Source organism: Chiloscyllium plagiosum, chromosome 7 (assembly GCF_004010195.1).
Source record: "Chiloscyllium plagiosum isolate BGI_BamShark_2017 chromosome 7, ASM401019v2, whole genome shotgun sequence".
In the NCBI taxonomy this organism is placed as follows: domain Eukaryota; kingdom Metazoa; phylum Chordata; class Chondrichthyes; order Orectolobiformes; family Hemiscylliidae; genus Chiloscyllium; species Chiloscyllium plagiosum.
Genome location: NC_057716.1, coordinates 54,179,587 through 54,195,796, shown reverse-complemented (window position 1 = coordinate 54,195,796; position 16,210 = coordinate 54,179,587).

Here is a 16,210-nt window from a genome sequence, read left to right as displayed (position 1 = left end):
TCTCCTCCCCCACTGACCTATTGTACTCTATGTTACTCTCTCCCCACCCCCACGCTCCTCTAGCTTATCTCTCCACGCTTCAGGCTCTCTGCCTTTATTCCTGATGAGAGGCTTTTGCCCGAAACGTCGATTTTGCCTGTCCTCGGATGCTGCCTGAATTGCTGTGCTCTTCCAGCACCACTAATCCAGAATCTGGTTTCCAGCATCTGCAGTCATTGTTTTTACCTTGTAGCTAGTGCACCTAGTTTAGAAACTGACATTGCTTTGGGACAGAACCAAATTACAGTGTTTCCTTCACAGAGCAAAATCACCAATCGAAATACATTTTAGCCATGGGGTGATTTGAACCCATTTCACCCATTGGGATTGTGGTGGTCTTGTAAATTTAAAATTAATTCCGAAAACCTAGGGAGGAATTCAACTTCAAATACCGAATTAGTTCGGGAACAGTTGGGTTGTTAAAATTGCTAAATATGATCATGTATCAGAAACTGTTCCAACTCACTAATTTCTATATTTATCATTGTTTAGGAGAAATAAGTTGCTAATAAATTTATGAAGGAGTAGTCATGTTTGCTAAATCTGTTAGTGTTTTGAGTATGTTACTACCATAGTCAATAAGGGGGTCTAGTGTATGTAGTATATATGGATTTTCCAAAGGCATTTGTCAACAATCCTACACTTAGTGGTAGTAAACAAAATTAAAATGCAAGGGATTGGTGGTATTATGGATTGAGTAGGCTAACAAGCAGAAAGCAAAGGTAGAAATACATTCTCAAACTGGTGGACTGTATGAGATCTTGTATTCACTTTACCATCTCAATCACAAGCACACTGTGTTTACAATATTACATTTTCATTCATTCAATCATAATGCTTTACTAACTCACTCACTGGCACACTATGTTTACTATACCATGTTTCCATTCATTCATTCATAAAACCGCATTTTTCTAGTACATTTAACTATTACAAGACAAACTACATTAAAACATTCCTTCAAACCCATTACTGCTTCTTTACACCTTTTCATTTTTATCAGCTCCATGCTGCAACCAGTCTACACCTGTCTCTGTTTCAAAGGCTACCCCTGAATAAGTGTTAATACTGTAACCTACTCAGAACAATGCCACGCCCGCTGTTGTGTTTCCATAACTCACTCAAAACTCTGAAAGATTATAATATTAATCAGCCCTTAATAAACATCTCTCAGGACCTGACTAGATTGCAAAACATTAAACAATTTCCTCAACTAGCATGTACCTTTTAAATACATATTAAATCGGGTCGCTACCCCTTTTAAGAAACTTACTCTCAAAAGAGCACTTCAGTGAAACTGCATGAATGAAAGCCAAAATGGGCAATAATTAATGAAATCTCACAATCCAGCTGCAGGAGATCAGTTTAATATATTTTTATTTAGTACACGTATAATTTCTAATTTATTGAGATCTCATAGGTCTAGTGTTTTTCTAACACCACTAACTTTAAAGACAAAAGGACTAACACCTCTTAATTGTGCAAGCTCAGACCGGACAGACATTCCAATCCCATCAGGAGTAAGATTTAACAAGTGCTTAAACCACTTCTTGCTTCCCCAGGACAGATGTCATGCAAACATTTTTATACAATCAATACAACAACGTAACACCACAATGCTAAAATTTTAATGTACGTATAACTGCGTAAAAAGAGGCTACTGTAAAAACTGTACTTCGGATTCCATCGTCGTCTTGAACTGTGCTACTGCGGGTGCTCAATAAAGAGATTATTTTTGTCACTCATCGATCTCAGTCTATATTGAACACGATCCCACAACTGTGACCAATTGAGTGCTGCAAAGGTCAAGTTGTTCAAAATCTATATTAATGATTTGCATTGGTGGACCAATTGCAAAATCGTTCCAGGTTGCAGATTATGCAAAACATGGTACAAATTTTAAGTTGCAAGTGTAGGCTTTAATTGTCACTTCACCCTAGTTTATCAGATTTACTCCGCAAATCAACAACCCAAGATTGTTCTAACAACAAAATATACCTGATGTTCTTTATTAAAACAAAATACACTGCACAAAATACTGCAAAAAATCTTATCTATACAATGCTAACAATCACAACTAAATCCACTTATGTGGATTTGTCTGAGGAACAGACTAGAACAGGTAATCAGCCCATTCTCTCCTAATGTCCATCTATGAATCAGATGATTTTCCTGAGCCAACTAGCTAGGTTTCAGTACAAGCTTTCTGTATACCCTTTTCATACAAAAAAGCTGTATATTGAAACCAATCTCCAGCAAATGGTCAGTTTGACCAGGAGCAAGCATTTAAAACATGCTAGCTGCCACACCAGTTTGATCATTAACTCGTTAACACTTGCTTGTGTATCCCTGAAAACAGGCTTATCTCTTGCTTTTAACAACTCTGACATCAGCTTTAGCTTGCTCTTGCTTTACATCATCCAATTAGCTGTATGATATTTTGTTACAGACCATCACTATTTTTCTTTTACTTTTAGATTTTCTTTTGGTATGGAACTGCAAGTTGGATTTAAGACTTGAACTTGAACAGTAACTTGTTTTAAAAAAGAGAATAAAGATGTTTTCTGTTGGGAACTGGCATGGGAAGTAATGGAAGTTAATTACTGATCTAACGACACTGTAGATGAACTGGCACTAGGTAATTGCTTTGCTCAGAGCTAGAAGTTGGTTGGATGGATATTGAATTGGCCAATCAAGGAAGGGCTGATGGCAAATGACCAACCACAGAGAACGTTGACTGAAAAGAGAAAAAAAAACAAAACTCACCTCGCCATTTGACAAATATATAAATGATGCAGCAAGTTCCTCCTGACTTTTTGATAATCCTCACTAGCTTCTCTTGAGATTCTTCTACAAATTTCACCATAGACATCAAGACACAAGCCCAATAAGATTCTGCATTCTATTTCTCAGATAGCAAAAACTGTGCAGGCACAATATTGGCAATGTTGAATTACATCATCAATCTCTGTCCTGGTTGTTAGGAGGCTCCCAAGAATGAGAATTAATCTAAATTATTTAGATTTAGATTACATTACAGTGTGGAAACAGTCCACACCGACCCACCGAAGCATAACCCACCCATACCCCTACATTTACCCCTTACCTAACACTACGGGCAATTTACCATGGCCAATTCACCTGACCTGCACATCTTTGGACGGTAGGAGGAAACCGGAGCACCCGGAGGAAACCCACACAGACACGGGGAGAATGTGCAAACTCCACACAGTCAGTCGCCTGATGCGGGAATTGAACCCAGGTCTCAGGCGCTGTGAGGCAGCAGTGCTAACCACTCTGCCACCATGCATTATCCAGTGGTTCATCTTGTTTTGAGAATTAGGGACAGTGTGTAGTGGGAACAGACTGGTAGAAAAGTTTGAAGGGTAAGAAACATGATGTGGTGACAGATTGGTTCAGATCCTCCAGACTCTGGACAATTGGAGACTGGACATACCCCGAAAAATGCACTTCAGGAAGGCCCCAGAAGTCTTCATACGATGACTACAGATTGTTCTTCTCTTTCATGATGGTTGCATTCTTGAGCAACACTGCATTATCGAAAAGTTATGCTTTTGAAACATGGTTTGAAGTGTTGGTGCTGTAATTGTGTTACAGCCAACACGTTTTAAAAATTTGCACTTTAGAAACAGTGTCCCGAATTTGTCAATCATGTTACAGCGAATTCATGTTAACGAAATGCAAGTTACAGCAGAACAACGTGTACATTGGAATTGCTAGGATGTTTAAATTCCCAATGGGCAATCACACTTCATCCAGAAGCCATTTAATAAAAAATTCTCCAATCCTAAATTAGAGACGCAGTCTTCAGAAAGTTTCAATTTGTTCACCTGGATAGGTACCTTGAAAAAGTCAGATTGAATAAAAACATTTCTAACTCATGAGTAGCTACCTAATAGATCACACCCTATCATTATTTCTCTCCTGAAAGTCCAGCACTATCTACCCTCAAAAACAGCTTCACTTGACCATCCGACTCCCTCACTGTTTGGATACCCCTGACTAGACTTGACCCAACATGACCTCACTTCACCACCTGCACACCATAACATGCAACCCAGCTAACACCCAATCCACCTTACCATATCAGTATCCTGCCCAGTTAGGCACTTAACTCACTCACACTCATTTACTAATACAATAAAATACTATTTAAATGTCCCAATGTTTTGTTTATTAGAAAACATCTGCCAGAATAGTGCCATAAAAAGTGTGGAACTTGGAATCTGCCAGTGATCCTGTACAAGAAGAAGTGCTCGGAAAATAGGCAGTTCCACATTTCTCAAGAGATTTGGTTCAGAGTTCCCAGCCAGAAATACAGAACTATCTCCTAGTGCAAAAAGAAATTAAGTGCTAATCCAATGATGATTGCCAATCTCAGACGCTTAGGCACATTGATTTATTTAACCAGCCGAAGTTATAGTTGTGATCACCAGTGATCAATATTAGGACCACTATTTTTGTTTTAATATGTTAACTATATGGATCTGGGTACACTCAGAAAATGTATGAAATATGGGCAATTGGTCAACTGGTTAGCAGCAAGAATGTTAACTTTTGCTGACCTATTATAAATATAACAGCCTGGCCAATCTGCAGCAAGATCCGATCCTATTTCTATTCTCCACTGCATAAAATGACCATGTTAACCTGCTCCCATCATCCCTGCAAATGGTAAGAAGAGTACATTACCCAAATCTTTGAAGCTCATTAGTTCTTCTAAGAAAATCCTTTAAGGTGACAAATGCTCTCTCTTTAAATCACAACTTACATAGTGTAACAGTAACATTTTCCTACTCTTACCATGAATTTCTTCAAAGCCTTAATTCAGCAATGATCACCGAGAAGCTGATCAACACCTAATATGAAATCTATTGATGATCCATTTTCATAATACATTAAATAGGTGAGGAAATACTTCCTTAGCTATCTGAGGTTGCAAGGACATTAACTGGAGAGCCAAGGCCAAAAATAACCATTATATGTGCTGGTCGTATTGTGAATGATGAATGAAATTATCTGGAAGACAGTAATAAATTTTCATTTTTGAGCTGCTTTTCCTTGAAATGTTGATATACGTTGTGTGTGTCTCTAAAATATTTTGTTTCACATTTTCAATTAAGTTGAGTTGCTGCTATACAATTTCATATTTTGCTTGAATTGAAACATATTCATGTAGGCAGTTTCAATAATGTTCCCTGCTGTACGTTCAGCATCAGATTACATGTAGGACAGCATCCCGGTTTCTGCAAGACTGCATCAATATACACTGCAAGAAACTGCTAAATAATATTGATGAGGAATACATACAAGTAACACAATATTCCATTAAATGAAAATTACACCCCCCCCGCCCCAAGATACACATGTAAAGAGTATTAATCCACAGTAGTATATTGTTCATCTCTTTTCAATAGTCAGCATGCTGAAAATATTATTAACCTAAATTACCATTTAAGTGAAAATGTGATGTGCTTTTGACCTCTTTCTTTAAAATGCACCATGTTACAACTAAACCAAATTCTGTGGTAGTCAACCTTCCAAATTGTATAATTTTGCATACTGCACTTTCTTGAAGGATTAATAATCAGGATTATAACATCTTTAAACTGCTAAATTGTATCACCTTTTAAATTGCCAATGTCATCAAATCTGTTCAGGTAAAAGTGTTTGAGATTATTGATTGATTTAATTGCATCAAGTGTAATATTTTCTCCAACAGTAGTTGTGGATTGAATCTCATGATTGATGACAATACCTAGAACCATGTGTATTGGTGGTCACTGCCACTGCCAGGCTATTGATATCTGTCAGGTCGAACATTTTGGGAATCCATCAGAGCTTACATATTGGCACTGCAAAGTGATTCTGCTAATGTATAGAACTGGTGATCCAATACACAGGATAGATTTAGAATGCCCGTGATCATCCAGGTGCACGACAGCCTTTTAAAAATGGGGCAGGTACCAGGAATGTTGGTCTTTTGGGAGAATGTCCAGTGAGTGGTGAGTTCTTCCAGGAATGGTGGGTGATAGAACAGGACTGAAAACATAGGGGCTTGGTAGGTAGTTATTGAGATGAGTTTTGTAAGATGTGGTGTTAGGCCTCGTGGAGATAAACCCTCAACCTGATGAAACTCAGACTTAGCTTAAAAAAAAGGGCAAGAGTTAGTCCAGTGCCACAATGTTATATTATGCCATGACAGTATGTTACAACATGCTCATTCTATCATCACTAACAGAGCAACATAACTGGGGATATAAAGATTTCGTACTCCAGCTTACCTTGAATCACTCGAAGCATGACATGTACTGAAAGCAGCTATTTTGTTGTAAATTAACAGCTTTAATGTTAGCCCAGATGCTTACATGCCTGAAGAATATAATGCTGGTTTGTTATAGTTAATTTTAATACATGTTTTATTGATTCAGCAATACCACAACGTTAACACTTAGTTTCTGATCTCTTGTAATTAAACATTACTGGATTGGGTAAAAATTACCCTGTTGCAATTTAGTACACATTATGGATCAAAAGCTCTAATACCTTAATGGTAGGTATTTGGAAAACTAATTGAAGTCTAATCAAACAGCTTTCACAGCAGCGAGATAATGTTGCTTTTTGAATCATTCAGGAGGATGCTTTGATGCAAAATGGCACCAAGTCTTTGAGTAGAGGGGAAACGGACTGAAGACCGTTGGGTGAGCTGGAGTTTGTTTCAAACTGTGAGTGCAGAACAGCTGGAGACAACCAGAGCACGCAAATTGAACACTTTTCTCTCTTCCCTTCTCAAACAATGTAGGTGGAAAGACAGAAAAACAAATAAAGCTTAAAGGAAATAAAACTAGCAAGAAAAGTCATAGGCCCAGCAGATCAACTATGGAAGTGAAGAACAGCCATCACTTTACATGCAATACTGCAGTATCATTGCTGAAATCAAACGAATTATGAAAGATAATTTAACCAACAACAAACGTTTGGACTTTTGATCTCTGAAATTTTGTTTACTTTAACTATTTTTTTCTATCCATGCTATCTGTGTCAAACTGACCTTTGTCAGTCTTAATTGCGAATGAGGGTGGGTGTATTTGGGGTTTCTGAAAGGACAGAATCACATAGCAATACATTAGGAATCCTATTTTTTCTCTGCCATTTGTTTCATCCTCAAAAATTTCAAAGAATGAGAGGTGATCTCATTAAAATATGCTAAATACTTAATGGGATAGATGGAGCAGATGCAGGTAAGATGTTTCCCCGGTTTCTTTTCTCTGCATTTGTTTCATCTTGTAGCCATTGTATTTATATGATTCATTCGGTTGAGTTTCTGACAAAGATAACCCCGTGCCCCCGCCCCCCGTTCTCCCAGAAGTTGATTGTGGGGTATTCAGTGATGATAATGTCAAGGGGTGGTGGGTAGTTTATCTCTTATTGGAGATGGTAATTAATGACATTTGTGTGGTATGAATATTACTTGTCACTTTTACAACCCAGGTCTGGATATTGTCTCAGTTGTATTGCATTTGGACATGAACTGCTTCAGTATCTGATGTGTTGTGAAAGGTGTTGACTGTTGGACAATCATTAGTGAACATTTCAGTTCTGACCTTATGATGGAGGGAGGGGCATTGATGGGGCAGTAATTAGCCTGGTTGGATTTGTCCTGCTTTTGTGTTCAGGACATAGCTGGGCATTTTCCACATTGTCGATGTGGTAGATGCCAGTGTTGTAGCTGTACTGGGACAGTTTGGCTATGGGTATGGCAAGTTCTGGAGCACAAGTCTTTAAAGCTATTGCTAGAATGTTGTCAGTGCCCATGACCTTTGCAGTATCCAATGCTTCTAACTGTTCCTTGATGTCACATGGAGTTAATGGAATTGGCTGAAGACCAGCACTTGTTTTGCCAGGGACCTCTGGAAGAGGAAAGATGGATCATCCACTCAGAACTTCTGGCTGATGATTGTTGTGAATGCTTCAGTCTTATCTTTTGTGGAGCCACATATTACCAGTACTCATTCCGAAAGATGTAGCTCAGTAAGTGGCATTCACGGTAGAGCCCACCACAGAATTCACAATATCAGAATATATAACGGATCACTAAATTTCTGCATTAGCAGAATTACACTGCAGTGTCAATATTTATGTTCAGTGGATTTCAAACTCTTCTACCCAATAGATACCAATGATCTAGTAGTGTCCAGACTGCCAGTTCATATGGCTCTCATTATAGTAAAATAAGGGTGACTATAATGGTGCTATCTTTGTTCATAAGAGAAACCTGAAGTCATCGTGATGGCATGCCCTCTTCCCAGAGGACTACCAAAGGAGCACACCACCAGACCCTGGCAGCCTGGTCTGAGATTACTACCTCGGTCAGTTCTGACTCCAATGTCCAGAGGAATGATCAGTGATATATGAAGGAAGTCAATTCCCTACTCCCTTCACTGGGTTAAGTCCATACTTTTCTCTCTCTCTCTCCTGCTAAATCCACCTTCCAGCAAGGCTCATGTTCACCATTTTCTCTATTGCATGCAACATCTTTCACAATGTTTTGGCCACCTGCACCAATCCTAGCAGCTATGCCTACCACTTACATGTCATCAGTCCCTCCAAAGGTCTCATTACAGGAGAAAACAGCCCAGAACAGGGCAGAATGAGCCAGGACATGTGAAGGGGTACCTGACATTTGACTCCTCACCACCTACAAGGACAAAGTCGCTGATGGCTGACTCAACAAGATCCTTAACAAATACTTTGCATTGGTATTCACAAAGGAGAAAGACACTGTGGATGATGAGTTCAGAGAAGGGTATGTTGATATTCTAGAGAAAGTCAATAGGAGGAGGTGTTGTGTGTTTTGAAAAGCATTAAGGTAGGCAAATCCCCAGGACTTGATGACATCTATCCCAGAATACTAAGAGGTCAGGAAGGAAATTGCTGGAGTCTTGAATGAAATCTTTGTATTCTCTTCAGTCACAGGAGAGGTCCCAGAGGATTAGAGAATAGCCAGTATTATTCCTTTGTTAAAGAAGGGCAACAAGGATAAAATAGGAAATTACAGGTTGGCAAGTGGTAGGGAAATTACTGGAGATTCCTAGGGACAGGATTTACTCCCATTTGAAAAAAATATGGTCTTACTAGCAAAAGGCAATATGGCTTCATGCAGAGCAGGTCATGCCTTTCAAACTTGATTGAGTTTTTGAGCAAATGACAAAGATGTTTGAGGGCAAAATGTTAGATGTTGTCTACATGGATTTTAGCAAGGTCCCTCATGGCAGGATGATGCAGAATGTGCGTCACATGGGGTCCATGGTAAGCTGACAAGATAGATCCAGAAATGGTTTGGTCATAGAGTAGCAGTGGGAGAATGTTTTTCTGATTCAGTCTATAACCAGTGGTGTTCCACAAGGTTGAGTGTTGGAACCCCTGTTTACAATGCAAAAATGATTTGGAAGAGAATGTAGATGGTCTGATTAGTAAGTTTGCAGATGACACAAAGATTGATGGAGCTTCAGACAATGAGGAGGATTGCCGGAAGATACAGAAGGACATAGATAGTCTGGGAACTAGACAGAGAAATGGCAGATGGAATTTAATCCAGAGAAATGTGAGGTGATGCATTTTGTAAAATCTAATGCAGGAAGAAAGTATAAGGTAAATGGCAGAATCCGTAGAAGCATTAATATGCTAAGTGTCCAGATCCACAGGTCCTGAAAGAGGTGGTCAAAAAGGTGAATGGCATGCTTACCTTCTTCAGTCAGAGCATAGAATATAAAAATTGGCAAGACACATTGCACTTGTATGGAAATTCATTTCAGCCACATTTGGAATACTGTATGCAGTTCTGGTCACCAAATCACCAGAAAGATGTGGAAGCTTTGGAGAGGTTTACCAGGATATTTCCTGGTTTGAAGGATATTAAGGATATAAAGAGAGATTGGACAAACTTGAGTTGTTTTCACTTGAACTGGCTGCGGGGTTACCTGATAGAAGTTTATAAAAGGATGAGAGTCATGGATAGAATGATTTTCCCAGGAGTGCCAGTGTTGGACTGGGGTGTATAAGTTAAAAATCACACAACACCAGGTTATAGTCCAACAGGTTTATTTGGAAGCACTAGCTTTCGGAGTACTAATCATCAGGTGACTATGGAGTATATGCTTTTCCCAGAATAGACAGGCCAATTGCTGGATGGCATTGGTTAAGGTAAAAGGAGGAATGTTTAAAGAAAATGTTTAATGGAGAGGTAACTTCATTTACACAGAGGGTGGTAGGTTATGCCAGAGAAAGTGGTAGATGCAGATACAATAGCAGTATTTAAGAGGCATCTTGACAGATAGGCAAGGAATAGAGGGATATGGACCACACAGAAGCAAAAGGTTTCTGGCATAGAATGGCATCATGTGCTGGCTTAGTATTGGTGGGCTGAAGGATCTGTTCTTGTACTGCAATGTTCTTTGTTCTTTCCTGCCTGGGGCTGAGAAAGTACCTAGTCTCCAGCAGTCCAGAGTGCCAGTGGCCTGAGCTGGCTTTTTTTCCCTCACCCAGTTGATGAGCTGTCACAGTGACATGCTCACCAGACTGTGGTTCCCAAACATTCTACACAGCGTTCTGATGAGACCCTCGCAGAAGAACTCAGGGTCTGCTCCTTCACAGATTCCAGAATATTTATGCTCCGCCGATTGTGTCAAGATTGCTCTGTATTCCATTGCAACTCTCACATCAATGCATTTTATTGCTGTCCACTTCTAACCATTAGTGTGATGCCCTCTATCCTCTGTGTTGCATATATGAATGGGATAGTTAAGGCTGTCGCAGGCTCCTGATGAAGGGCTCCTGCCTGAAATGTCAATTTTACTGCTCCTTTGATGCTGCCTGACCTGCTGTGCTTTTCCAGCACCACTCTAATCTTGACTCTAATCTCCAGCATCTGCAGTCCTCACTTTCATCACAGAAACAGGTTGGTCCATCAAAGGGGACATCTTTAATCACTGAGGAAGAGCATTCTGAGGTCTCAGGATATGGCAGCAAGTCTGCCTCCTGAACCCCCACCAGCTCAGACACAGACACTTCAGTGGGATGTCAAGTACTGATTCATCAGTTGGGGTAGGTGGTAGTTAGCAGAATGTTTCCTTGCCCATGTTTGATCTTATGTCATGAAACTTCATGATATCCAAGGTGAACGCTGATGACTCACAAGACCAGTCCTCTCAAATGTAGATCACTGTGGCTTCACCTCTGCTCTAATCCATCCTGCAATTGGTATAAGGTGTTCACAGGAGTTGGATGGAGGAGTCAGGAGCTTTGGTTGTGAGGTATGCTTCAGTGAGAATGACTGTTAAGCTGTTGCTTGACCAGTCTATTGAACAAGTCTCTCAACATTGCCACAGTTCCCAAATTTTAGCAGGGATATTTCCAGTGTTGCTCTCCTTCTCATTATTTCTGGAATTAAAAGTACACTATCAGATAATTTAATGGACAAGAAACTGTCTCAGAATTCTGATTACATTAATCTATCTCAAGTTTTTGGGCCTCAGCTACCTGGCAGGACTTATGTTTTAATTTTTCTTTCCTGATGCCTCTGGGAAGAGACTGGGCTTGATTATTGAATTTATTTCAACCAAGACTGAGAACTTGCAATGTTGACAAATAATGTCCTTTTTGTCACTGCCACTCCTGAAAAGTCCAGTTTCCTTCTGAGAGAATTGTTTCAAAAGGTTAAATCTGGTGATTTTAATAGATAATTGTATAATCACTGCAGTGTTTCCAGTTCAGTGCAACACGTCAGGGCAACATTGACACCCAAACTCATTGAGAACTAGTATCCCACTAAATGTTAAACGAGAATTAAAAGCCAGCGATCCAGTCTGAAGCAGGATTCCAAACTCTCTATCTTCTGACTCCAAGGTGAAAATGCTACCAAAAGCCAATACTTTGCTCCTGCCTGAGATTGAGACATGCCATATCATTGGTATCTGTCAATAGAAGTCAATTCAACAAAACTAGTAAGGCATCAGTGTTGAGAAGCCTGGGAAGAAATTTTCTGTTCCAATACAGTTACTTCCAAATGGTTTAACTTAAACATGTAGCCTGCTTTCAACAAAAACTGTTGCTGAGTGAACTTTTTCTGCAACTTCAATTCTTTTCAAATTCTTTCTGATCTGTGCTTTCCACAAATGGTGCCTGACATATTGAGGGTTTCCAGCTTTTTGTTCAAAAATTTCTAGTGTCAGAACTTTTTGTTTTGCTGTTTGTTTAAGGCAAGTATGCAAAATTTTGTTCCAAACTAACAAAAACATTAATAAGGCTAAACACCAGGTCAAAATGCTACAAGTTGCTTCAAATAGGGCAAGAAATTAATTGGCTGGATGTTTGATATTATTCATGATATGGCCACTAGGTAGAGTTGTAGGTCAGTAAATCATAAAATCATAGAATACCTCTTGATGTAGCCTCTGTTGAACACTTGGTGTCACCATAAACTTCTCAATTATCGTAATTACCAAAAGTCAGCTCCACTATCATTTCCTTATGATGGAAGAACGTGAGCTGCAATGTTCATATACTGCCAGCAAACTATTCCACTGAATTATTAGTATACATTTTATGGTTCATTTAATGTTGGAATTATTATTTGTTAATATTCTTTGCACGGATACAACAATCCTAATGGTCATCTCTGCTGAGGGTGTTTTTTACAGCACAGGTGTTTCCCTATTCTTCTGTCCCTTCACTTTGCAACTTATCTTTCTATGTTAAATCTACACACCAAACCTATTTGTTTGCTCAGGTCTTCAGCCAACTCCCCTAAATTCACAAAAGGAAAAGAAAACTGCATTATGTTTTCTTAGGAACAAACTATTGTTTCTCCATAGTTGCCCTGGTGCCAACTTATTTTTGCAGTCAGGAACTTTTCTGCACATTTAACATTTTCCTGACAATTTTTCCAGCTCAATTAAGTTGACAGATGGGGAGGAAAATTGTTGTTTTCAATTATTTTTATAAGATGATTGTGAAATTGGTTGAGTAACAGGAAATAGCAATGATTATTTTTTGGGGGGGCTGGAAGAAGGTTTACAATAGTATTCCCCATGAGATTGGTGTTGGAACCCCTGCTTTTTCTTTTATTCGTTCATAAATTATTATACACAGTCACCAATACCCACGTCACAATTTAATGCTTGGAGGGGAACTTGCAAGTGGTGGTTTTTATGATCCCAAATGATGTTATTGCTGAACAAGTCAAATCCCAGACTGAAATATGGTTTAATAAGTTGTGTTTTATTTTATTTTTGGTTTTAACTTGGCTGTCTTTCACTGAAAGAGAAACACACAATGCTGTAGATTTGGTTTTAACACCAAAGGAATTAAGGGAGAAGTAGCATAAACCAAACAATAACATATAAGACAAGTTTTAAGACTTTGAAACACACACAGTAAAATGCATTCCCATTAATCCCTAAAACATTCCTTTATTAGAGAGAATTCCCTTCTCTATCACATCTTTAGAGATTAATTTAACTGTGGCTGCAATTCTGTTTTAAGAATCTAATAAACTCTTCTGTGAGTCTACATATAACTGAGTTTACACTTTCTTAGTTTCTAGGTACTTCTTCATGGTTTTATCCAAATACTTCTGATCTGGAGCTTCCGAACTAAACTCCTTACATTGGAGTAAACCTGTTTCTTAGCATTTCTAAACTATCACCTTTCTTCAGGAGCAATTGTTTTACACATCCAGCTTCAAGATAGCAAAACTGCCAAACTGACACAAAAAATAGTACAAGCTATGGTTGTTTTTCCTAAGCTAAAAACAAAATTGGAAGGTTCAGAGGCCTAATATGCATTACTATTTGGTCTAGTTTAAAAAAATATACAAAGTAATGACAATAAAACCCCATTACTCTGCAGGAAAACCTTCTCTGACTGCATTTCAAATTAAATCACCACAACTACTGAAATACTTGCAAACCATTCAGTGACACATGCCACTGTTTCAAAATCCAAACCATAAGATAAATTATACTAATATATAATAAAGCATCTTGCACCACATGGTTTAAATAAGGACAGAAGGGAAGCAGTTTGAGTAGATAGATAGAAGTATGGGAAAGTGGAAGTGTGAATGGGAGGAGAGGGAACAAAGGGAAGGGAGGTGAGATGGGGGTACGAGGCAGGTAAGTGAGAATGGGGCAAAGGAAGGGGGAGAAGAAATGGGTGGCATGGTGGCTCAGTAGTTAGTACTGCTGCCTCACAACATCAGGGACCTGGGTTCAATTCCAGCCTTGGGTGACTGTACAGAATTTGCACATTCTGCATGGGTGTCTACCAGATGCACCAGATTTGTCCCCCAGTCCAAAGATGCACTGGTTCAGTGAATTGGCCATGCTAATTTGCCCCATAGTTTTGGATGTAAGTTTGCTCACTGAGCTATAAGGTTTGTTGTCAGATGTTTCATATCCATACTAGGTAACATCATCAGTGAACTTCCAGTGAAGCGCTGGTGGTATGCCTGTTTTCTATGTATGTATTTAGGTTTCTTTGCGTGGATGATGTTCATTTCCGGGTCTCTTTTCTCAGAGGATGGTAGATGGGGTCCAGATAGATGTCTGGTTGGAATGCATTACTTCAAGGAATTCTCATGCATGTCTTAATTTGGATTGTCCTAAGATGGATGTGTTGTCCCTGTCAAATGGTGTTCTTCTTTGCCTGTATGTAAGGATACTAGTGATAGTGAGTCATGTCTTTTTGTGGCTAGTTGATGTTCATGCATCCTGGTGGCTAGTTTTCTGCCTGTTTGTCTGATGTAGTGTTTGTTATGGTCCTTACAAGATATTTTGTAAATGATATTCATTTTGCTTGTTGTTTGTATAGGGTATTTTAAGTTCATTAGCCACTGATTAAGTCTGTTGGTAGATTTCTGGGCTACCATGATGCCAAGAAGTAGTCTGGAACTCATCTCAGAATATTCAGACAAAATTCATATGCCCCTTAGGTCTCTTTTATAAATTTCCCCTCTCGCCTTAAACCTATCCCCTCTAGTTCTGGACTTCCCCACCCCAGGGAAATGACTATGTCTAGTTATCCTATCCATGCCCCTCATAATTTTGTAAACCTCTATAAGGTCACCCCTCAGCCTCCAACGCTCCAGGAAAAACAGAGCCAGTCTAGTCAATCTCTCCCTATAGCTCAAATCCTCCAACCCTGGCAACATCCTTGTAAATCTTTTCTGAATTCTTTCAAATTTCACAACATCCTTCCGATAGGAAGGAGACCAGAATTGCATGCAATATTCCAACAATGGCCTAACCAATGTCCTGTATAGCCGCAACATGACCTCCCAACTTCTGAAATCAATACTCTGACCAATAAAGGAAAGCATACCAAACACTTTCTTCATTATCTTATCTACCTGCAACTGTACTTTCAAGGAGCTATGAACCTGCACTCCTTTGTTCAGCAACACTCCCTGGGATCTTACCATTAAGTGTATAAGTCCTACTAAGATTTGCTTTCCCAAAATGCCACACCTCACATTTATCTAAATTAAACTCCATCTGCCACTTCTCAGCCCATTGTCCCATCTGATCAAGATCCCGTTGTACTCTGAGGTAACCTTCATCGCTGTCCACTACACCTCCAATTTTGGTGTCATCTACAAATTTACTAACTATAAAGGAACCTCGATGATCCGAATATAAACTATCCAAATATCAGATTATCTGAAGGAGATCTCGAGGTCCCATCAGAAACATTACATCAAAGACGTGCTTCCAACACTGATCGCGTTTTTTGTTTACAGTGATTAAGCAGACTCCAAATGACTGACCTCCCGCCCTCTCTCTCTCCCTACAATTTTCCTGGAGTTCTACACAGGGGTGTTCCCTAAACCCCCCTTTCCCAGATAATCAGTCCAATATTGCCCCGTACAGGGCAAAGGTAGAACCTGTCAAAAGTTGTGTGTGTGTGTGCGCACGCACTATTTGGAGACTCAACCCCCCAAAAGGCAGTAGCAGGAGTCTTGTTGCTGATGTCCAGTCGGCTGCCCCGGAGAGGGAGCAGGGATGAATGGGGTGTGTGTGGGCACAGTTGGGGGGCAGTTTTGGATAGGGTTGGGGGGGCCGGGTGGGGTTGGTGTAGGACGGGGTTGGGG